The 24870-nt window shown below is 40.1% G+C and overlaps 1 protein-coding gene and 1 long non-coding RNA gene across 3 annotated transcripts in view; one reads left to right on the top strand and one right to left on the bottom strand.

Moving 5' to 3' along the window:
• Positions 1 to 5103, bottom strand: part of PKIB (cAMP-dependent protein kinase inhibitor beta) — a 52297-nt gene extending 47194 nt beyond the window's left edge. For both annotated transcript variants that reach the window (XM_052678021.1, XM_052678031.1), the window contains exon 1: positions 4996 to 5103. The gene's annotated coding sequence lies outside the window, so the exon portion shown is untranslated. The remainder of the gene's footprint in view (positions 1 to 4995) is intronic.
• The window catches only part of LOC128078164 (uncharacterized), a 231379-nt gene that overhangs the window by 136088 nt on the left and 70421 nt on the right, over positions 1 to 24870 (top strand). The window lies entirely within an intron of this gene.

Here is a 24870-nt window from a genome sequence, read left to right as displayed (position 1 = left end):
GAAACACAACACAGTGAAATTGCATTTTTAATTAAAATCTGTGTCTTTGCAGCATAGCCTAGCACAGAATTGCCATTATCAAGGAAAGATCTGTACTATATATCCAGGAAAGTACATAGAGAAGAGCTTCTGCTGCAAACATTCAGTACTTACTGTGTTGCGGAAAGTGAGCTGTAAGAGCTTCTGTACAAATGCTTAGTCTCTAAGTTCAGAGACTGCTCAAAGTACACATCTTTCCACAGGAACAGATATCTGACAATTTGATGGAACCTTTGCCTCCTTCTGTTGACACTCTTTTTCAGGCTGAAGCCAGCTAGGCTGCTTTGTCTGCAGCTGAGTCAAGCCAGAAGGCTGCTCAGAGCCCAGCTGCTGGTTGTCACATCCCAACCCACTCTCCTGGCCTCGGGCTGTTTCCCTTTCTCTGCAGGATGTCACTGCCCTTCCTTCCCAGACCTGCCGACATAACCCCAGGTGTTTCCACACCCTATCAGATCTGCCAAAGAGATTCACATTGAACACTCTCACTGGCAAAGGTTTCCAAGACCCTCTGGATCCAGCTTAACTGAAGCAGACTGGGAAGCACCTACATGTGGTGCTACATCCCATGCTCCCAGAAGAGAGGCAATAATTCGAGGTGCTGGCTGGGGTGGAGAGGCAGCAGAGGGAAAAGTCTCTCCAACCAGCTGGGTGATGACCAGAGGAGCAGACCTGGCCTCACTGCATGCAGTAGTGGGCACTGCCATGGAGCTCAACTTTGCGAGTGCCAGGAGGCCCTGACCCTTGCAGTGGGGAAGGTGGCTGTTCATCCCTGTCACAGTACAAGATGAGGAGGCAGGGCAAGCTGTCACACCTGCATACATTTTTGCTTCTGCAGGAAAAAAAAACAAACATTTTTATGTGCTTCATTCCTTCTCCCTCTGACTAATATAAACCAGTAGAATAGAGTCAAATGTAATTGCTATTCAAGCTCAACACTCTGAGTGGGGAATGCTGATTTTAATAATATTTAAATGATTTCTATAGTATGTAAAGAAGAACTTAACATGACCTGAAAGCAGATGAATATTTAACAAGAAATCAACATTAGCCACTAAGCACTTTTCTCAGCTGATTTAATTTGTATACATTCATGCACAGACAGCAAGTCCAGTCAATAGGACTTGTACAGTAGGATTAAGCTAGCAAATCAACTAGCATTAAAGCTTTCTAGATCCAAACATCCAAAGTTATTTTCAAGAGAAGTAATGAAAGAGAGAAGAAAGGCAAATACTGTAATAGCATTAATACTGGAAAAGCAAGAAAGGAGAAAATTGGTAATTATCCATCAGTATCCCACAAATAATTCTCTTAACTGCAGTTATGTAACAGAAAAAAATAATTAGAACGCTTGCCACTTAAAAGACAATAAGAGCAATAGTTATTTATAAAAAATAAGCTGGATAAGCTTACGACACAATTTCCTATTTATCCTGATTATGTTTCTGCTGTCATAATGCACACATTGTTTTGACACCATTCTATGAAAAGAAAGCAGAAGAGGAAGTTCAGATGCAGACGTAACCAGAAGAAACAGTAGTGACAGTAGGAAACAAATAACATCCTGATCAAAAACTTGCATGAAACTCAGAGAAACTGACTGTGGAAAGGAGTACATTTTATTGCGCTCACAGCAACCAAGTGTTTGCACTGAGACAGGACAACAAAGAAAATTACTCCTCTGTAGGTTATTGACCTGTATGAAAAAGTATTAAATTAGGGGTTAGGAAAGCAACACATCAGATTTATAAAGTTGAGGAAAAACAGCAGCACTGCCATCTATCTCATTACTGGAAACATCTGACAAGAGCTTATTTGAACTAACTACAGAGAAGAAAATGCATGATCAAAACATCCCAGAGACTGCACTCCCAAGGAGCACAGAAATTGAAAGCTGTAATCACCAACCTTGTGAGCAGCAAAAGCTATGATGTTCAGCATCCTATGGAGTACCTACAAGATTCTTCTGGTGCCTAATAAGCTGAATGTTTGCCACTGCCCTTCCCTCAGGGGGCATCAACATCACCTCTCTTATCTCCCTGGTCACCAGCAGTCTTGAGGTGTGTCAGAATTTTATCACTTTGAAATCTCTGCTCTTATATTTGTACTGGTTGAAACTGATAACCAGGGGTAAAAAAAAATAATAAATTACTGAATTACTGCAGGGCTATGAGTGGAGTTATCAATTGGACATCATTATTATTTCAACTTCATCTCTGTAGGAAAACAGGTGAAAAAATATAGTCAGGACAGAAGGCAAGAAATAATATACAGAAATCTCAAACTGGGAAACCTCCCACAATTACAACTATTATGTCTGGTAAGAAGGTGTTATTGTATGTGTGGAAAGATAGATTTTGGAGCTTTTCACACTGATCACCATTCTTGACTTCCTACAACTTCTGCTAAGCCACACTCACAGGTTGCAATGAAAATCTGGATGATCTCCATGTCCGTGCAAAAATTTAAATGCCAGAATCTCAATCCACTCTAACAAAGAATATCTGACTACCCAAATTCTAAAACATAGGTACTTGACTATTCAAATATTCCTACCAGGAAAGATCTATTGGATGTATTTTTAAAATTACTGCCTTTTGGTGCAGGCTGTCACAGAGCAAAACAGCCCCATGGGTGTGGCCAGCCTGGCTGCCAAACAGTGGAATAAATCAAGTCATCAGCAGCCTTTGAGAAATGTACACTTTTAAATGACAAAGACAGACTTAGGATAAAGCTGGTATGGTTGTCTTTCTGGCATGTCTGGTATTAAAGTGTGCTTCCTTATTCTCCAGAAAGCCACAACTTCATTACGTATCTTCTGAGCAGAAGTCACTGCTCGAGGTTACTCAAATACAAATCGAGTCAATATGATACAATAACAACTGTTGGCATTTCCAAGCCTGACATAATAGGTTGATAATTCATTTCCATGTGAGCTATTGCTCAATTCTTGATCTTCAATTGTTTCACTGCTCACAAAACTGTTTGATAAAACAAGGAACGTGCTAACACGTGCAGTGAATGAAAGTTCTTCAGCACTCAAGAAATGGAGAGATAACACAAATTTCCCTCACTGTTTTTGCAGAGCCTCTCTTTTCTCCAAAACAGAGGTAAGTAAGGCCCTGGAGTACACTCACCAGAAAAATAAATCAATAAATTGCAGGAAGAAGCCCAATAGGAGTTCAGACAGTGTTCAGTCTCACAAGAGAATCATCTTTAGCTGATGGAGAAAAGCACACAGGATTCTCCCAGGTTTTGAAAGCCAAGGAAAGAAGGTACATTCTGAATGATACATTAAAAACGTCCACCATTACACTGGCAGAAAATATTACTTGAATAGAATCAACCAACAAATGGATGTAAGGGAAAAATTTTGCTCTCCCAGGCACATTAACAATATGCAGTGAGTTTTTCTATCTCTGTATTTTGTGACTTACATCAATATTTTTTTATATTTGTCTTGATTTTGAAGCCCATTAATATTTTCATAGTGTGCTGATGCATGTTGTGCTGCTTTGCTTAAATTTGTAACTGTCTTGACGTATCAAAGACAAAATAGATCAGTCTATTCCAACAGGGTTTATTTCAAAATGCCTATAGAATGAAACATGCTAATGGTAAAGCGATCGTTTTCAGAAGTTAATTGGATATTTCTAGTGAAGTTCCAATTTATTTTTACTTCCACATAAATGGTTTTTATCAGTCACAGTGTAACATTTCACAGACATCGTAAAAAAGACATTTATTATTTCAAAGGGAATAATAACAATAGAAAAAAAATACCCAACCAACCAAATAAACAAAAAACATCTAGACCATCATCATCCCTATGGCTTTTTCAGTGAGGAAAGGTAAACAAACAGTCATGGCTTTTACTTCACACATTTTCAGGCTCCAACCTGGTTTTTGCTGTGTACAAAAGGGGATGAAGGTATACTGGGTAAGCCAGATCACCCCATCTATTTTCACATTCATCATTTCTAACTCTGCTGCTCCCAAAGGCAAAGATTTTCCTGAAATTATCAAAATGTCACTATTTTCCAAAATTCAAACATTCAAGAACTGGGTGTATTTGTACCAACCAAACAGCATGATGGAGACCACTTTATGTATCGCTGCAAAATATTTATAATATTTTCACTTTTTCCTTCTCTGAAAGCCCTTGCCTGGTCTCCTGAGCCCACAAAGAACTTTTCACAAATGCAGAGGCGCATCTATTCTAACTGAATTCAGAAAAACCGTCACACTGCCACAATTTTGTTGCAATCAGAAAAATTCCTTCTTGTCAGTGTTCAAAATACTCTTTTATAAGGACTCTCCTAATCACAGAAGGATGGAAGTCGGTGATGTATTTTAACTGACTTCTCAGGGCCATCTTTTGCATTGACAAACTAAGGGTCACTTCATTCCCTTGTCACTCAACTTCAGTTATAGACATTATGCACAAGACTTATTTTTCAGAAATTTATTTTAATCTTACTAAGTAGTACCACCACGTGAACAGAGCAGATTATTTTAACTCCGTACTTTTCTATGTTGCTAGTACTGATTAATTGTAGAAATAGAATCTGGGAGAGAGAAATCGCAACAAGAGCACTTCTGATTGCTTTTCTGCCTGAGGAAAACGTCACTTTAGTTTTCTCCGCGATGAGATGCAACCTCCCGATGACATCTACTCGTAATTTCTCCCAGCAAATCCTAAGCGTTAGAACACAGCCCTAACAACAACACACCTGGTGCCGATCTGCAGGGCAGCGCGGCGCAGACTCTCCCGGTGACACGGTGGGACGCCCAGCAGCAGCCCCCCCATACACCAGATGCTCAAATTGCCCCGGAGCACCCGGGCTCCCCTCCCCTGCTCTCACTTCTCCCCGTCCTCCTCCCCAGCCGCGTACTAGGGCAGACCCGAGCCGAGGTGATGCCCGCAGGACCGGCCGTCCCGGCACGGACACGCGTTACCTGCACGCCTGTGGGTCCCTGCTCGGCGGGGCTCTGCCGGCCGCAGGAGCCCGGCTCCGGGCGCAGCTGCCCCGCAGCTCCGCTGCCGCCCGCTCGAGCGCCACCCCCGCGGGAGCCCGGCCCCGCCGGCTGCCGCCCCCTTGCCGTCCCGGGGCCGCGCTGCGCTTGCAGCCTGACAGAGGGCTCCCGCCCGCCGGGACGCGCCTCGAGCAGCAGCTGGGCAGCAATAGCTCTGAGTATTCTCCCCGAAGTGCTGCCCTGGGGACAGTGTAGCAAGTTCTGGGTGTGAATTGGTTGCGTTGCAATGAAAACTCGAAAGTTAAGACCTGGCTTGTTAGGGTGTATGGAGGAATCATCCAGCCCTGTACATCCGTTTGCGTATGATTGTATTAGATTACTCAAGCTTTGAAAGCTTCTTGAGTGATCTCGAAATTTTAGACATTGATTTTGATATAGTTTTTACGTTATTGCAAAGGACTCTAGACTATTCACTCTGAAATCCTTTTTTGGAAGTCTCATTACAACCAGTGCAAATCTACCTGAGCCCTTATCCTTCCATTAACCTCCAGCCAAATGATGAGTGACCCTCACAGAGGTTTTCCATGTATAGATAATACTCAGGACTGGACAGGTTCAGCTAAAGATGAGCATTACATGTGGGTTTTTCAATGCTTACACTACAAAGCACTACACTACACTACACTATGTCAAGCTTTTTATCATCATTATATATGATAATAAATGAAGGCAGCGGAAAAGTTGGGATTTTATACTATTTTAAATTGGGGTTCTGAACCTAAAATCCCCTTATTTTACTATCTTCATTTTCCTGATGTGAACAAGAATGCCTGGAATCTGTTGCCAAGATTTTTTATCCATTTATTACAGTAACTCAGTTTACAATGGGAGCTTTAAATACCTGAGAACTCAGTGGATGGTTTAAAATTGGTTGATTATCTTGCATTTTTATTAGACCTTTCCAAATATAGTATGAGAGCTCCGGTTTGGAGTTCTGCCATTACATTCTCGAAACTCTAGAATCCTTTTTCCTAGAATATAATTTACTACATCTCCTTTAATGATTAGTCACTTTGTCATTTATTTTGTCACTGGGTCTTAAGGTTTGATTTCTCAAAAAAAAAAAAAAAAAAAAAAAAAAAATCACCAAACCCCTAATGACTACTATTTTTAACTTAATTATGGAAATAAATGGCAGACATCTTTCATTTTCTGAATCACAGAATCACAGAAACACCAAGGTTGGAAAAGACCTACAAGATCATCCAATCCAACCATCCACCTATCACCATTTAGCTCTACCACTATTTAGCTCTCACTAAAACATGTCCCTCAACACAAAATCCAACAGTTTCTTGAACACCTCGAGGGTCGATGACTCCACCACCTCCCTGGGCAGCCCATTCCAGTGCCTGACCACTCTTTCAGAGAAGTATTTCCTAATATCCAGCCTAAATCTCCCCTGGTGCAGCTTGAAGGCACTCCCTCTTGTTTTATCACTAGTTACACAAGAGAAGAGGCCAACCCCCAGCTCGCTACCTTAATGTAGGTAGAGAGCAATAAGGTCTCCCCTGAGCCTCTTCTTCTCCAGGCTGAACATTCCCAGCTCCTCCAGCCCCATTCCCAGCCTCCTCATAAGCCCTGTGCTCCAGACCCCTCACCAGCTTTGTTGTCCTCCTTTGAACCCGCTCCAGGGCCTCAATGTCTTTCTTGCAGTGAGGGGCCCAAAACTGGACACAGCACTCGAGGTGCAGCCTCACCAGAGCTGAGTACAGGGGCACAATCACTGCCCTGTTCCTGCTGGCAACGCCGTTCCTGATGCAGGCCAGGATGCCATTGGCCTTCTTGGCCACCTGGGCACACTGCTGGCTCACGTTCAGCTGAGCATCAATCAATACCCCCAGGTCCATTTCCTCTATGCAATCTTCCAGCCACTCCACCCAAGCCTGTAGCGTTGCCTGGGGTTGTTGTGGCCAAAGTGCAGGACCCGGCATTTGTTGTTCCAGTCTTGTTGAAAAAGACTGGAAAAAGAAAAGACTTACTCAGGTACTGCAATTATTTGCTCATGAAGGCAATATTTATGCTGCTGATTTACACTCAGCAGTTCATTCTTGCTGCAGGAATGAGAAGTCACTGTGCTGTTCACCTCGAGTGCATCGTTTGCATAAGGATGCATGAGGAAAGAGAAGAATAGGCCCAATTCTGTGCATTTCTGCAATACAGGTATTTGTGTCTAAACACAAGACTTATGGATTTAACTTGCCAACATAATCTGAAGGCCTTAACATCTTTGTAGCCCATCTGGATGTCTTCAGAGAGAAAACCCAACTTCCATATTGCTTCAGGCTGATGGGGGAGTGCTTCTGAGGCAGTCCATGGTGATGATTGCCGCTCTTCATGCAGCCCAGGTCTGCTGCATCCAGGCTGACTGGGACATGTGTTGTTTGGTACAGAGCCCTTCAGTCACCCAACCTGAATCAAACTCAAGATGGGTGTCCAGAAGGTGCCAATAAGTGAAATGGCTCCTATAAGGCAAAAGGTTCTTAAGAGAACTGCAAGCTCCCAGTGTAGCCTTAAGAGAAAAATCCTTTCTGCTAAGGAGCAAATCAGTGACCGCAGCGATATTCAGTAGTGGAGAGCAGGAAGACCAATATGTGGGAGAGCTGGAATTCACCTATTAAGGGGGAGGCCCTTTGTATGGACAGTGAAAATTTAGTAAAAAAATGACAGTACTTCCAACTGATATTGACCCATAAGTCCAGCAGCTGGACTCAGTGATTCTTTTTGGTATCTTCTAGCTCAGGATATTCTGTGATTCTTTGGCTCTGTGGTTTTCTGCTGTTGACATTCCTTAACACAGAGCAGTTCACTTAGAGCCCTTCTTCATTGTAAACTGGTATTTCTTTGATATAGTTTCATTTTTTCCCTTCTTATAGCAAAATCAATGTCACTTGAAAAACAGATTTTATACCTGAAAGCCTTGCTGAGAAGTTTTGATGCAACTCTGTGCGGTTTATATATACTTAGACACACAGAGGATTAGGAAAAATCCTAATGTATTTTAATAATATTCATGAAAGCCTTTCTTTACATTGTTGAATATTTCTGGTAGGATACAAGAGAAGATTAAATCCCAGATAACCTTTTAATGAAATTGATTGTTATAATAAAAAAAAATCCAGTGAAGAAAATATTGTAGATTAATATTTTTTAATTCCAGATGAGAAATTGGTGAAGATTATGCTGTACAGTGATGCCTAGAAGCAGGAGATTGAATTCAGCGACCGAGATCCTTAGTAGTCCTGTGACCCTAAAGTAACATCTACAATTTGTGAGATGAGCAGTGTTCTATAAAGTCAAAATGAGACAAAAGCAAAATGCAAGATTGTTTGAGCCTCAGGGCTGCACAATAGTAGTGACTGCTTTCGTGAATTACGAAGGATTACCCTTCTATCTGAGGAAGAAAGTGTGAATATGGTTTTAACCACATAGCTAAGTTTAAGGGCTGGCAAAAAGGGCTTGTCTCCCTTAACCCATGTCCAATTCTGGCTGCTTGTGCCTGACCCAGCAAGCTCAGGAGGCTGAACCAGTGGGTGAACATGCAGAAGGTCTGCTGGCAGACCTGGATTATTTTGCTCCTGGTGTGGTGCCTGCATTGTGGTGGGCACTGGCAGGAGAGGATAGGTCAAACATCCTGCCGTTGCACTGGATTAGCCATGAAGAAAACCACCTGCATTGAGCCCTTCTTCTGATCTACGGGTAGAGCTGTGCTTAGCAGAGTTTTCATAGGATCTGAACAGCCACGAGACTGCCTGCAGCAATATATAAGAGTTTTAGGTGGCCTTTTAAGCTGGAGGCAGGGCCTTGCCTCAGTAAGGCTTCTGAACTCCCTTCTATTCTGGAGATTTGGCTTTAGGAAGCTGACATTTTGCCCTCACTGAAAGCATCATCTTAAGAGATTCAGAATAAATGAATATTTGTTGTTAAAAAAAAAAAAAAAAAAAAAAAAAAAAAAAAAAAAAAAAAGAACTTAGAGGGCTATAAATACACTGTCAGAGCTGAAAAGAATAAGAGGCATTATCTGAAGCTAAAAAAAAGCATTTTTCAAAAGAAGTTGTGTGCAGACATGGGAGTTGACATAGGACATAAACCCACACAAATTGGGGTATTAGGTTTAAAACTATAAACAAAGATTTCAAGGTATATTTTGCTAAAGGCAAGTATCCTGATTGCTAATAAAACTCCTTCTCTGTAGTTGAACAAGGAGTAGGATCTCTAAGGAGGTCATACAAGAGGGGATAACTGAAGTCTTTGTTCACTACTAAAGAATTCAGAGAATATCGTATTCATACTTTCTACACAGAAATAAGGTCTGGAGAGTTACAGCGTCTTGAATGGTTGAAGGAAAAAATATCTCACATAAATTAATAATAAAATCAGCCAGCCAAAATTATTCACCCAGTAGTCCCTGTGGATGTCAGATATCGATCAGCTGTTCAACTAACTGAAGGGTAAACTTACCACATAAACAGATCTTGAAGTAAGCAAAATAGAAGATACCAGATCTTCAACAGGGCTCCAGAAGGTATTTGCATTTGAGATAATCCACATAGGAAATGTCCTAAACAATGCTATCAGTTGACGTGCAAGTAAATCTGAACTAATGGAAAACATCAGCCTGACTTTGGTGGAAGAAAGCCATGCCCCACTACCTACTACAAGCATCATCATATACAGATGATCTGGTCAGCTTGGTGTCTTTCTAGTATCAATACTTTTGTCAGGATCTTTCAGGTAAGACCTGTGAAGAATTTTATAAAGAAACCAAACTATCTTGAGATTAATAATTACTTATAGACCCATCAAAGGATATTAGAGAAAATGGTCCAGGTGCAATTTGTCTCAACACAGCAAAAAAGGCACAGAATGAGATTCTCAGCATGTTTGCAAAAAGTAAAAGGAAGCACATTATTAAGAGACACTTTGCCCACATAGTCAGAATGATGCAGAGAAAAGGAAAATAGCTGAAAAGGTAACTAAGTGCAAGTTATGGAAGTAATACTCGTAAGGTAAAATTAAACACAAAAATTCTAATTTCCCATTCTTTATTATTGTGAGGCCTCTAATATAAAACCAAAAGCGACATGTCTTACAATAGGCTTTGGAAACAAAGAAGGAAGCTCAGGTGTATCATTGGTGTCACAGCTCCCTACATCTTTAAGGCCTGAAATTTGCCAACTTGCTTGGGCAAAGAATAGACTCTGAGTTTTCTACTCTCCAAAATACTGTAGGTGAGAATGGTATTTGGAAAAGAAATTTCAGTATGAATTCTAGAATTTTTATTTCTAGTGTACCAGTATATTCATTACAATACTGACAGCATGAGCAATGCATGGAGCCCCTTCTAGCTTGGACAGCACCATTATTCAAACCGGTAACATTTTCTTCTTGCAACTGTTATATCTGCACACTGATGAAAAATGGGAAACTGCTGCCAAAATATCAGCCTCCAGCAACTCATCTCTCATCACTACAAATCAAGAGTTAACTCTATGGAAGTTTAAAGGAGGTAAAGCAAAAATCTAGCTTCTGATTCGTGAGATTACATATATGCATACAAATGTATGCTAACTTCCAAATGCATGCAGTGTAAAGCATCAGGCTTTACGTCTCGTAGCGATCCGAAGTACAACTGACCACTATACATGCATTTTAAATTAAAGCATTCTGAGGGCAAGATTATTTTGCCTACATTCAGGAATGTCTGCTGCAAGGATCTGAAGCTGAGATGCGTGTATCAGAATGAAAAAGCAAGGTTTTGATCAGAGATGCTGCTTTTTCAGCCTGGAGTTGGCCCTGATGGGCTGTATGTGAGATGTGCTGTGCAGATATCCAGCCCTCGCCCACCCTTCCTCATCTCCAGACTCCCACACACAGTCATAAAAGGATTAAAGCACTTAAATAGCCTGGTTACAAAATTGTATTGAAACATAGATACTGATGCAAATTGCACAGCCTTTTGGCACTGTGTGAATCATGCCAGGCTTAGAATGATTCTACATTAATTCCAAGTGTGTTGGATTTCCATTTCCAAACTAGTTCTCTTTTGATATTCATACTGTGAGTTGACTTCATTTAGATTGTTTCCTATCTTCTTGCAAATTTCCTTTGCATCTATTAATGCTCTTGCCAATTCTCTGTATACATAACTAATTTCCAAAGGTTCCCTCACTCCGTTCAGTTTTTGATCATCTGTTCTTCCAAGGCATACAAACAATGGCAATCAGAAACTGAGATAAAAAGAAATCTGATGAGCTGATCATCACAACTAAATCCTTATTAGTATCAAAACCAAAATAATTGGGAAAGGGTCTCTTCACACTCTCAGGTTGTTTTTCTGAGTTCCAAATACACATGCTGTTGAATTGAGTTGAATTTTGGCCACCCTCACTTCTTTAGTGTGAAAAGCATGCACAATCCTTTCAAGCTTGTTCCCATTTTCTAAAGCAACATGAAATGCATTCCCTTGTGCCACCTCCACGGAGAACACACCAACAGTCTCACCAATAACACACGCACCAGGCAGCCATCTTCTATCAGAGGAACTGAGATAAAGGAAGGCAAGTCACACTAGTGATACTGCCACTGAGAAACACACCCTCAGTGAGTGCTGGTATGATGAGTAGCCATACATAGATGACTCATTTTCAGATGATATATAAACCAAGGCAAACATAACTCTGGTGATTTTGGTCCCCGTGGAGATTAACTGGCAATGCATGTACAACTGCAATCTGTAGCAGCTATCACAAAGGCTCTATATTTGTGTTTGACTCTAACTACCAAAAATTACAAAAACACTTGCAAAAAAATACAGTGGTTCATAAATCCCGGTATAGCCTGCTGGGCGAAAAGTTCATTAAAAGTCACATTCAATTAACCAATGACTGTCACCACCAGATGTGTATATATCCTGAGGTAAAGTTTAATATATGTCAGCAGCAGCCAAAATGGCAAAATAAATGATTAATGCATAGCTAATTGTTTTACAAAGCATCACTCTCTGAAATACACAGATTAACCTTGAGAACTTAAGCTAACTGGGGTGAAAATATGAAACAAAGAGGGGAAAAAAGAGGTAAAAAGACATAGCAAATAGGAATGTGTATTCAGTCATTCTCCAGGCTACATTTACATGCTTCATCTAGCTGGGGAGAAAATATCTTCTTTTCAGATCAATAAACAGACAAACTTTTTGTTCAGATAAACCACAGCAACACCGTTCCAAGTCCATTCCCCAAAAGACAATAAAGGCAAGCTGGAGTCTCAAAGGCCCAGGAAAACCTAAGAGCTGCTGTTTACAAGCATGTCTAGAGTTTTTTTGTTTTTCAAGCTTAATATGGTACTGCTGGGATGCTCTCACTGAAATACACATAGTAAGACTGTTTTTTCATGGTAGGCATGCTCTGGCAGCAGCATTGACTTATGGAGTCCTTCTGTCCCTGCACTCATAGTTTACAGATGATCTGCTTTAGCTCTACAGAATGGTGCATCATATCATCAGTTGTTCTGTGCAACTAGGTGTAGAGCCATGCTGTAAACTGGACAAGCAAACAGAGCAGAACGGGAAACAGGCACACATGAACACTGACAGAGTGGTATCATGAAAGAGCAGTCTCTACTCAAGCTCTGCTATACCACAACCCCCAATATGCTTAACTTAAATGTCAGGTGAATCTTTGAGAAGTGAGATTGACTGTGCAGGAAGAAGTGTCCTTGGACACTGTTCTTTTTATGTGTTAGTATGTAAAGAGAATATTGTTTCCTTTCATTGTACAACTCTAAATTCCAGAAAAATTGCAAGGCCACTGTGTGTTTCTTACCTGAGTTTTGCAGCATGAGGTGCAATAACAGTAAAATGTAGACACTAAAAAATTGCCTTTTTTTTTGTAAATTGCTTTTATATTGTCAAATGGTTTCTTAATACTTTTCAGTTTTTGTAATTTCATCTGCTCTACTCAGTGATCGTAGGACCTTTGTTGATAGACATTATTTAGAAAGTTAGCTCAGATGAAAGACTTATAAGACTATCAACATTGCCTAGATGAAAATCTGAAAAATTGTCCTAAGAGGAGCAACCTTCTCAGATGTCAATGGCAGGCTGTAATTACTGAGGAAAGGTGCTAGAAAAGCAAAGAACTGAGGGGAGGGGAGTGGAAAGGAGGGGAGGGAAAGAGGACCCAAAATAGCCAAAATACGAATGATAGTTTCAAATTTTCTCACTTCAAAAGGAACAGGTTTTCACAACATCCCCCTAGTCCCCTTCCATGTTTACCTCTTCCAAGGATGTTTAACCCATCTCTCAAACCAGGCCATGCAACAGGACTGTCACAAGCACGGGTTACTCAAATTGCAGGAAATGCAAATAACAGGGGACATCCCTTCTGCCTACACAAAGATGAACACAAGGTGCAACACATGCAGTCTGACAGCAAGCACAGCCACCCAGTGCTCCTGACATCAGCATAACTTCAGCAGTAAGGACTACTTGCATAACATTGTAGCTCAGTGAATTGCAACAAATAAGACCAGAATTGCTGCATGCCTGATTCCCTCCTGTAACTCTGAGATAACACATTCATTCATTCACTGATCAAATGATGCAAATAGGCTACAGTGATGTCTCTGTCAGGTCCTATTTCTCTTGCCATTTATAATGTATTTGATACTTCTGCAACCATTTCACAACATTGCTCTCTACTCTTTTTTTTTTTGGTGTGTTTTGAAGCAAAGCAAGTAATACATCCTCCTTCAACTATAATTGTCCAGAGCTTTGGAACATGGCTCTTATCAGAGTGCTAGTCCCATCTAAATAACCAGCCACATTAAGTTGTCCAGCTTAACTTTTCTAGGCTCATCCTCTGATTTTGTTAACTAAGGAGTACTCAGCAGCAGGTGTTGCATAAAGGAGCTGGAGATACAGAAACTTATAAAACAGCTTCTCAGTGGCTCCAACAGCTAGAGGAGCAAAAAAAGCTGAGATGTAATAACGAATAACACGCAAATCAGCAGAGAGAAAAAAGACAGAAGAAATAGAATCACCATGAAGAGTTATCTGCATGGCATCACAAGGTAAATTAGGAATCTGAGCAATGTGGACTAAAAAATTTCAAAAAAAGATGACATTTACTTAACACGACTCATTTGGAGTCAAAATTTCAGAGAACAGAATGGACTTGAATTTAAGTTCACATCTCAGATGTAGAGATATTTAAGTCAGAGGTGATGTAAAAAGGCATTGTGCCTTCTTGGGTGTTATGTATTTTGTGGCTAGTTCCTTCTCCAGGGAAAGGGAATTCGGATGCTGAAAAGCAGCAACAGCCAAAGAGGAGTGAAAGTCCAAAGAGGAGTGAAAGTACATTTTGTCTTAAAAGAAGGCAGAGATGTTTTATGAAAGAATGAATCAGCTGTTTGGAGTGCACCAAGTTAGCTTTACAGAACAGACTGTTTCTATGCATTCTCTGTTCAGAAATCCGCAGTGAATCAGTGAATTAATTTCTTTTGGAAAATTTCTCAGTAATGCCTTGGAGTATTAATCTTCATAATTCAGCTGTCAAGCAATGTGACTGATCACCTATCATCTCATTCTTGCTCCTTCATTAAATGATCTTTCCTGGAAAAAAAAAAAAAGTCATACAATTAATCTCAAATGTAAGCATCCTTGAAGAGCAAAGTTCTTAACTTCATGTTTATCAGTCTCGACCACAATCATAATTACCTGAAAATGGCAAGAAAGCAAATATTTGGTTCTTTAGAAAACTTTTGCAGGGGAACATAATTAGGGTATAAGTGATGGATTAGAAGATACAGGCTGACCCTCTTACGTAATCTTGTGCAAGGCTCTCTGGGCTTCTGTAAAATGGAAATATTAATAATTGAGAAAATCATTAAGAGATTGATCTCCATGGATTGGAGGTCCAAAACATTACATCAGGTAATTATGCCATAGGAGAAGAGATCAGGAATGAACATAACTGAGATTTTTTCACTTCTGAGACAAGTAGAGACAAGACTCTAGCTGACGGAGAGACTGTCAGTGAAGGATTGGGAAAAGAGATGAGCTTTTAGGAAATAGAACTGAAATATTTTTCCCCTGCTGGTAATTAAAACGGGGAAAGTCAAACCGAAACTACCAAAAGAATTTCAAGAAAAACATTCAAAGAAAAGTTGAATTAAGTCAGATGGTACCAATTAGAAATGATATCTTCATACAGAACCAATGGATGGGAGTATCTCCAACTTAATTATATGTCACTGGAATACCACAGCAGTGTCTTTGGTTGCAGTCTTTCCACTATTTAAGAGCAGATTTAACAAGTCACACAAGAGTTTGATGATATATGTAATCTTTCCATAATTCAAACTTAACATGAAGTTCCTGCCATGACAGCAGCACTGTAGAGCTCACATAAACTTAAAATCATTGGTATGTAAAAGATACACAGACTGACAGGTTTTTTTCCATACTCATAATCCTTGACGTATATGTTCCCTCTAAACTTCCATTAGAAAAAAGATTAGTTTGCAATATGTAGATGGCTGGCATTACAAATCAATAAAAATCTGATGGAGTCATTGGAAAATTCATTTGCTGTTATTCATGCAATATTTACTCATTTGAATTTGCTTCTAAATTTAATAGGACTGCACATACAAATAGGTTTCCACCAACGTGAGATGAAAAAACCTTTTAATTGGAACATAGGAAAAAATATTTTCCAAACCTTTTAGTACTTAGTGGAGTACAGCCTCATATCTGAAAAAGTAAAGTAAAAAGTATATCTGAAAAAGAAAAGTATGAAAATATCTTACTCAGAAATAAAAAATGACTGTGGCAAGAGTGTGCATAAAACTTCCAATTATCTTGCTTTTAGATGTTTACTAGATATTAAGGAAATGCTACAAGTATCAGAAGTTGAAAATAACACATACCAAACACACCAAACCAAATGAAGCTAGAATAGGCAGGGTTGTTCAGATGCATATTCTTATTGCAGGTGTTTCAACCTCTGTATTGATTACACATTCATATTTCATCTAGGTTTTCTTTCCTGTCTTTCAGCAAGAATCAGCATTTGTACCACTTATGTGAAAATGCTTGTTACTAAATTGAATGGTAGGAAAGTTACTCGGAATGTACCATAGCATCTGTCACTAGCTAAGCATTTAATGTTAAGAATCCATCATTGCAAATTTAATTGATAAAAATGGTATTTTAAAAAAAATGGATTTAATGTATTTCTTTTGAGCTAATGTCCACATTTTACATATGAATACAGACTGCACTGACTGCAAATGAAAGACCGCTGTCTGCTTGAATGAACAAGTCTTGGTTCATTCTACCTGATCTAACTCTTCTGGCTGCTTTCCACTTTCATTCTCCATTATCTGGTTTATGAAATACACACAAGAAAGAGCTCATCCCTCCTGAAACACATCCCACCGCTATCCTGAAGCTCTGAGTCCTGTCAGAGTTTATCAGAGTTTAAAGCCCCCTCTCTCCTCCAATTCCTCTTTAAGCCAGTGAGAAAAACAGCTATGGATTAACTATCATCCTCTCACTGACTTCTTAGAGAAGCTTAGGGAACTAGATGTTAATCTGAAGCATGTAATTTAAGAAAGCATTAAGAAAGCTTTTGAGTAGCCTTCCCTTTGCATGAAATAAATGAGAGCTTTTCTTGGCCTCTGATTTTGCCAGGTTAATGAGCACTGGACAGTGAACTTCAATACACCTCCAGCACCATTCAGTCCAGCTCTGTGTGCATCTCTCTCAGTTAACATCCACATCACCCTGAAACCACCCTGATATCTTTCACACCTGGTCTCTCAACTTCCAGACTTCCAAAAAAAAAAAAAAAAAAAAAAGTCGATTTACATTTTATTCTTTTTATGGAGCACCAGAGCTGAAATCTGCCTCTGTTGCTGAGTAGCCTGAATCTGGCTCTTGTTATCTAGTTACCAGGTGGGAAGGCATGTACAGCATCTTTGTCACCAAGCTCTGATTCACTGCTAGCTTTGCCTTTTATTAGACCTCTCACCTAAAACAGGTTCACTTCATGGACACAAGCAAATGCTATTTGCAACTTGGTCACCTTTTGCCAAATTACTCAAAACAAGGGGCTGGGGGCATTCTACAAATGGTATGAGGGTGTTGAAAAACATAGTGCCAATCCTTACCAACAGACAAAATAGTCTTAAATCAAAAAAGGGTTTAAAAAAGGTGAAAGAGAAGTGTTAGTGCCCCAAAAGAATGGCATCTTTGTTGTTAAAATAATAAGTTGTACCTCTAAAGCCAAATAGATTGCCCAAAAAGTAAGAGTGAACAATTATAACTTGCCAAGAGATCTTCCTGACAGCTTGACAGACTGAGAGGTCAGTTTTTCTGTTTAGAATGCAGGCATAAATCTTTCCTCCTGCAAGTATTTCTTATGGGAGAAGAATGCTTCTGTATACATTAGAGCTCATCACTGTATGTATGCAGTCTCACTGGGAAATAATATATAAGAAAGGGTAGAATGCACATTTTTATGGAAGTTGACTTGAACAAATTTGCTGTCTCTTAAACTCTTACACTGTCACAAATTGTTACCAATGCATATACATTGCATTCCAACCCCTCCTTGTGTTCACTACTTCAGTGCTTTTAGCTGTGCGAGTTACCCAAGGCCAGTTATGTCAGGCACACGAGTCATTCTGGCCATCTCCTGTTCCTGCCAGCCACCCAGAGCTCTGCAGACAACTCACTCAACTCACTGGACTGCCTTAGCAATGTTCTTTTCCCTGAAATGTTCTAAAACCTATATGAATTATGTATTTCTGCACTGCCCCCGACATTGTACTGCAACAAGTAAAATAATAAAAAGGACAATAAGGTCTCAAAGGTTGTGAGTTTGATACCCTTCAGAAAATAAGTTACTGATGTGAAAACTGTTGGTCTATTTCTAAATAAATTCATTATATTACATAAAGAAGAGACCTTTTATCATTAAAAAGAGCAAAATATAGATGCTTTTTATTCCTTGGTGTAAATTTCTATATTTAGCTAAGAGTATCAGAAAGGCTGCTCTAGGTCAGAGTAAAATTTTCCTTGCTCGGTATTATTTTCTTGACAGAGGCCAATAGCAAATGCTTCAGGAAAGAGCATAAGTGAAGGATGAGCAGGTGGTGATAGCTTTGCCAGCCTGGTTCCAGCAATTACCATTTTAAGGATTGCCTGAATAGAGGTTGCGACTGGACAATTATGTTTAATAGCCCTTGATAGATCTCACTAGTAGCTATTAATCAAAAATGAAGCCTCTTTTGTCATTTCATAACTGATTAGTTTCTTTGAGCACTCTTCGTGAGGACCCTGCATAAGGCTTTTAAAAATCCAGGTACGCTGGATAAGCCAAATCACCCTTATTCACATGCTCACTAACCTTTCAAAAGAATGCTATTAGAGCTGTGAAGCATGTATTCTCCACAGACTGAGCTCTAAAGGTGCTCCTGGAAACTCTGGAAAAAAATCATATCAGATCTCTTGTCCTCTGTCTTCTGGGAGAACCACCTAAATAACAGTCAGTGGTTCAGCAAATCTGCAGTTTGTTTAAAATAACCAGTGAGCAGCATCTGAACCCACCAATGTCATTAATTTCTTCAATATTAGCCGCAGTGCCTGAAATATTAGTCTGCAGAAGGGTCCTCAGCTGTTGTTTTCTCGTTACTGCAACAGGTAAGAGTTTTTATGGAGCAAATATTAAAATCTTACAGTTCTACTTACTCATATTTTAAGATTAGAGTATTGCTACTCCTCTCTGGCAAAATTTGTGCTTAATAGGAGTACATAACTGAGGGTAATATGTCCTCATAGACTTCAAAACTGAAAGGAAGTTCATTAATAACAGATTATTAACAAGATTATTAACAACGGGTGTATATTAGTACAGCTGCAATAACATCCCCACAGGTACAAAATAATCATCAAAATTAAAATAAATTATTGTATCTGAAAAAATAATATCAGCACTCTGTAACAATTTGGGTTTATATTGATGTGCATTTTAAAAGTTACCGAAAAAAAGTTTGCTCCAATATTCAACTGGCCCCAGATACTCTATCTAGAAGACAGATCAGGAAGATGCTGGCTAGACTACTATCTTCCTCTAAGGCCCTAAGAATGAAGTACAAAATTCTGAGGACATTTAGAATTAAATTGTCTCATTTAAAACTTGCCTATTAATCCCAAGCTAAAAATAACTACTTTTCTAGACCTACTTTTAGATGAGGCGGGAGTTACTTGTATTAGTCAAAAGAGAAGCAATTACAAAAATGTTACAGCATGCATAATTATACATGCTGCCTACTATATATAGAAAAATCGCCATCTTTTTAATTAATAGCAGTACACATATCTCCATTAAATTCAGTGAAGACAGGTGACCCTGTGCCAGGTAAGGTTTTTGGCCCAGAGGCAGATTTCACTCACAATTTAAGAGGGATTTATAAAAAATTCAGGAAAAGAATTTGCCTCCAAATTAGCCATTACTTATAGAAATAAGTAAAAAAATGAATAGCTGTGTATCTACTACGTTGAAATGAAAAGCAAGGTGCCAACAAACTCATTTGAAGTGCAGCTATTACATACAGATCCAATGCAGATCATTTCAAGTAACATATTAACACAGAGACACATACATGTATTTCTCTGTCTGTGTGTTTGCATATATGTATATACATCATATGCTTGTGTGCAACATGCAAATATGTAAATGCACGTGCACATATTTATATATACACATCTACATGCAAAATGACAAACAACAAAAAAATGTTTATGGCTGCACCTCATAGGATAATTTACACACATAACCATAGATGATGACAGCATGGCTTACAGTCCTGAACTAGTTTTTACTCAATCCTCTCAGAATAAAAGATGAGGAAACCTGAAAGAGGAAATATATATATATATATATACATACATATATATATATATATATATATACAGTGAAGAGAAGCACATTGCCACTCACTTCTTCTGCTGTTCTCTAGCCAGCTGGAAGATGTAGGAGAACTGACAGTTTGGAGGTTTTGCACAAGCCTGTACATAAGAAGATGTACCAGCTCCTTAGCGTTGTCAACACAGCTGGTGGTTGCTCACCTTCACCAAAACCCATAGACTCTAAGTGCTACTTGATTCAGAACAGAATCAGAAGAAATATTTCTATCTGAGATGTCATACTCACTTTGCAAAGCCTGGGGGCAGGAGCAGGACCTGGAGCTGGGTCCTCTTCCTCCCCACAGGAATGTGGGAACATGGACAAGGTTGGTGTCACAGAAGAGTTCACAGCCTTCTGCCAAAACAGCCTGATCCTCCATCGGAGCAGAAGCAGTTGATGTTGCTAAACTGTGAGATACATTTCAAATAAAGCTTACAGCTGACTGACTCCATATCCCAAAAGCATAATCTCCTGTGATACATGAAAGATGCTTTCAAAGCATTTGAACTCTCTGTTCTTGTTAGGATGTTGATTACTGGTTGTGCATAGGCAGAAGACAGGGCACCAGAGAAATTGCTGCCTGACAGTGTGCATCCAGGCAAGCCTAGATCCCTCCAACATGTGATGAAACCCAGTGAGACCACATCTCCAATCACCGAGGCTTGCAAACAGAGCCAACCCAATGTGCTGCCAGTTCTGTGTCCTTAGATCATCTCAGACGCCCACTGGAGTTCTCCAGTACACAGGATAGGATGATTCTGGAGAACACAAACGGATCCAAGTATTCTAAAATTTAACTGACTAATAAAAAATAACAGGAAAAATGAATTCCTTGATGAATTCCATAGAACTCTTTAGATTTATCCTCAGTATAAATAACATGAATGCAAAGGTTTCCATCACTGGATCATTGGGAAAGATGGGAATAGACTGAAAATTGTAAATTTTGGGCTAAGTGCATCTGTCACACAGTGGTAAAAGGCACAGTGCTAGCAGCAGTGCACAAGATGCTCATTATTTTAAAACATTGAATGTTACTATGCTACTCAAATTGAAGGTGTTCTATTACAAATGTTCCTGTCTTTTCCTGTTAAGAAGATAAAGCACTATGTCGTGATGTGGAGCTGTCTTGTTAATTTACACTTGGAGAGCGTTTTTGTGTGTGTATGTATGTTTTGTGTTTTTTTTCCCCAGCAGAAAATAACAGAGGTAGAAATTAGTTTTCCTCCCCCACTTGTAATGTCTGCGCCCAGCCATCATTTCATCTATTGCTGCCATGAGCGGAGTGACAGCAATCTGCAATCTGTAGTCTGATGTGTTTTGTTCTTTGCTTTGTGAAAGCAGCTGTACAGAACCACCCTATGTTATTCAGTCTTTCCAAAAGAAGGATTAAATCCTTATTTAAAAAAAAAAAAAAAAAAAAAAAAAAAAAGGCTGTTGCTTATCAATTTCTATTCAGTGATATGCTTCCCCATTTAAATCCATTGCAACACTAGATTTTGATCTGCATTAATGTTTAACAGAATAGGAAAACCACTTGTAAGAGGAGAATAAAGAGAAATGTTTATTCCACAGCCTTATTTTTTTTTTACTCATAGTCCCATTTGTGTCTGTTCAAGTCCCTAAAAATCATGGCCTCTGAGCTCCAGTCACTTCAGAGCTCTCTTGGCACAGTCTACCAGAAACAAGGATGTTATGCCTGTGCTTAATGCAATTTATTTTGTGCTCCACTTCTCTCACAACAGACGAAAGCCTGGATATCTTCATCTGTCATCACAAAATTTATTGCTATTTGATTTAAAGGACTGAGGAGGTAAAACGCCGATTTTTTGAGCATTCACTTAACTAGAGCTCACAACGACTGTCGCACCCCTACGGGCCCTCTTTCACCCCGTCGCGCTGAGCCCGCCCCGGCCCGCTCCAGTTGCCGCTCACACGCCACGCGTCGCGGCCGGGCGCCGCCTCCACTCCGGTGTCGCAGTGCCCCCTAGGGGCTGCACGCCTCAGGGACGGCTGCGATCCCCCCAGCGCCCTCCCCTGAGGCTGTTCTTTCTCACAATACTGGGCTGATGTTTCACGTGACGAGATGACAGTTCAAAGATGAGGGCGGCTCCGCTGCTGTTACCTTCAATTTTTATTTATTTATCTTTTCTTCTGCTATACATTCGCTTTTTCTGCTTGGATACCTGGTTTAGCATTAAACGTGGAGGTTGGTGGCCCTGCATGTGGCAGGGAGGTTGGAGATTCATGATCCTTGAGGTCTCTTCCAACCCTGGCCATTCTGTGATTCTGTGATTCATTTTCAGCGGTCAATTCCTTCCTAGCACTGTGCCGTTAACTGCTATGGAGGGAGTCTGTCCATGCCAGGCTGGGCTTCTGGCCTTGTTAACGTTGGTATCACTGCTTTTCCTCTCCCCTTTTTCCTTCCCTTCCCTTCCCTTCCCTTCCCTTCCCTTCCCTTCCCTTCCCTTCCCTTCCCTTCCCTTCCCTTCCTTCCCTTCCCTTCCCTTCCCTTCCCTTCCCTTCCCTTCCCTTCCCTTCCCTTCCCTTCCCTTCCCTTCCCTTCCCTTCCCTTCCCTTCCCTTCCCTTCCCTTCCCTTCCCTTCCCTTCTCTTCCCTTCCCTTCCCTTCCCTTCCCTTCCCTTCCCTTCCCTTCCCTTCCCTTCCCTTCCCTTCCCTTCCCTTCCCTTCCCTTCCCTTCCCTTCCCTTCCCTTCCCTTCCCTTCCCTTCCCTTCCCTTCCCTTTTTCCTTTTCTTTTTCTTTTTCTTTTTCTTTTTCTTTTTCTTTTTCTTTTTCTTTTTCTTTTTCATAGATCTGGTCTCTGCAATCCATGGATAGAGAAAGGGAGCAGAAGGGAGATGCTATCTGGACAGGCTCTCACTATAGTCAGCATCCATAAAGTTTTCTCTCTCCCATCCTAAACAGCACTTGTGTTACTGTGCATTTGGAGTCCCTACATCTTCAATACCTTTAAGGTAAAATTATGGATTTGGAAAAGCCTTACCTCAAATATAAGCCCATCTCTTGTACCTTCTTCTGTATAGCTTGCATTCCTCTGCAAGGATTTTTTTTTTTTTTTTAAATAAAAAAAACCTTTTATAAAAAACGCTTATTTGTATCTACAAAAAGATTTATAAAAAGGCTTTTCTGCTGCAGGATGAAGTGTTTGTGGACATATACACTCCCTACAATGCAGCTTTAGACTCCACATAGCTGGTGTTTACTGAAGGAGTTGATGGAGACCATGGGATAGATCGGTGGTTTCTGGTTTGGAAAATTCCAAACTCATTTTCCAAAATGCACCTGATAGAAAGCTGTAAAAAAGAAAAAAAAAAAAGAGAGAGAGAGAGAGAGAAAAGGGGGGGGAAAAAAAGTGACAAACCATTTGAGTCCTGTTATTTTCTAAACATTTTCAGAGAGCTATTCAAATAATGGGGTGCTATGGTTCTTGTATCTATACAAGCTCGAGAAGTTCATAGGGAAACAGATCACACTGGAAAGCAATTTCTGAGAATGATGGATTCTATCCCACTTCAAATCAAATGAAGTGCAAATACTACAATAAAGAAATGACTAAAACACAGAAATGCTGCAAGAGAGCTTTGGCATATGGAATGATAGCAAATACTTAAACTCCAGCACAAAAGGAAGTACTTACCATCATTGCTGAAGGTAAAAAGAATTCTAGGTATTTCCATAGCAGCCATAAGAACAGCCAAAATAGAGCTGTTCAAATTCCTCAAGAACAATTTTGATAAATCACTAGTTTCTACACAACCTAGATTTCACAGTATGATTAATAGCTGCCAGAAAGCAGCATTTCACTTGAAGATAAATTCCAGAAGACAAATCCCTATAGCAGATTGTTTTCACACCATTTCTTGGAAAAAGTCTGTGATGAAGGAGGACTTGGTTCACTATGCACATAATGCTTCAATGTTTTTTCACAGTAGATACTACAAATTAGATAACACAAATAATGAAGTAATCTGAGAACAATTATGTGATTTAATATTTTGAAATAAAAGACATAAGGTTGGTCTGTGTAGAAACTGGGCTGTCAGGGGTTTTTACAATGAGAAAGAGTACGGACTGCAGGAATATGTTAGGAAGGAAGGGAGGAAGGGAGGAAGGAAAATAATAATAATTATGCTTTATTAGACTTACATGGCAAAGTTTTGGTAGCAGGGGATTGCAGGAGTGGCTTCTATGAGTAGAGCCTGGTGGCTGCCCCATGTCAGATCAGAGCCACTTCCAGCCAGCTTCAAAAGGGAAGCACCACTGGCCACAGCGGAGCCATGAGCAATGCTGGTTGTGTCTCTGGCAGAGATTAATAAAAGGCTGAAGCATCCTATGAGGAAAGTTTGATAGAGCTGGAGAAAACTGAGAGATGATCTTATTAATGTGTACAAATATGGTAATGGAGGGTATCAACAGGATGGAGCCAGGCTGTTTTCTGTTGTGCCTGTCAACAGGACAAGAGGCAACGAGCAGGAGGTCTGGGGGAGCTGCTGCTGATATGGCCCTGTGCTAGAGCAGATGTTGAAGGATGGTCCTCATGCTACAGAGCCATGTCGGAGTTGTACTTGGAGAGCCACAGCCCATGAGAACTCATGCGGGATTAGTTCAGGAAGGACAGAATCCTCTGGGAAGGGACCCCCTGCTAGAGCAGGGCAGAGATGAAGTGTTAGGGACTGACAACAGCCCCTGTTCCCAATTCCCCTATGCTGCTTGGGTAGAGGAAGTAGAAGAGAGAGGTTTGGATATTAAAACACATTGGACAAATTAGATGGTCATATTTTTGCGGATGAAGTAACT

Source organism: Tympanuchus pallidicinctus, unplaced genomic scaffold (assembly GCF_026119805.1).
Source record: "Tympanuchus pallidicinctus isolate F22 unplaced genomic scaffold, pur_lepc_1.0 scaffold1, whole genome shotgun sequence".
NCBI lineage: Eukaryota > Metazoa > Chordata > Aves > Galliformes > Phasianidae > Tympanuchus > Tympanuchus pallidicinctus.
Note: the sequence above shows the minus strand (reverse complement) of the source record. Positions and strands in the feature narration are given on the sequence as shown.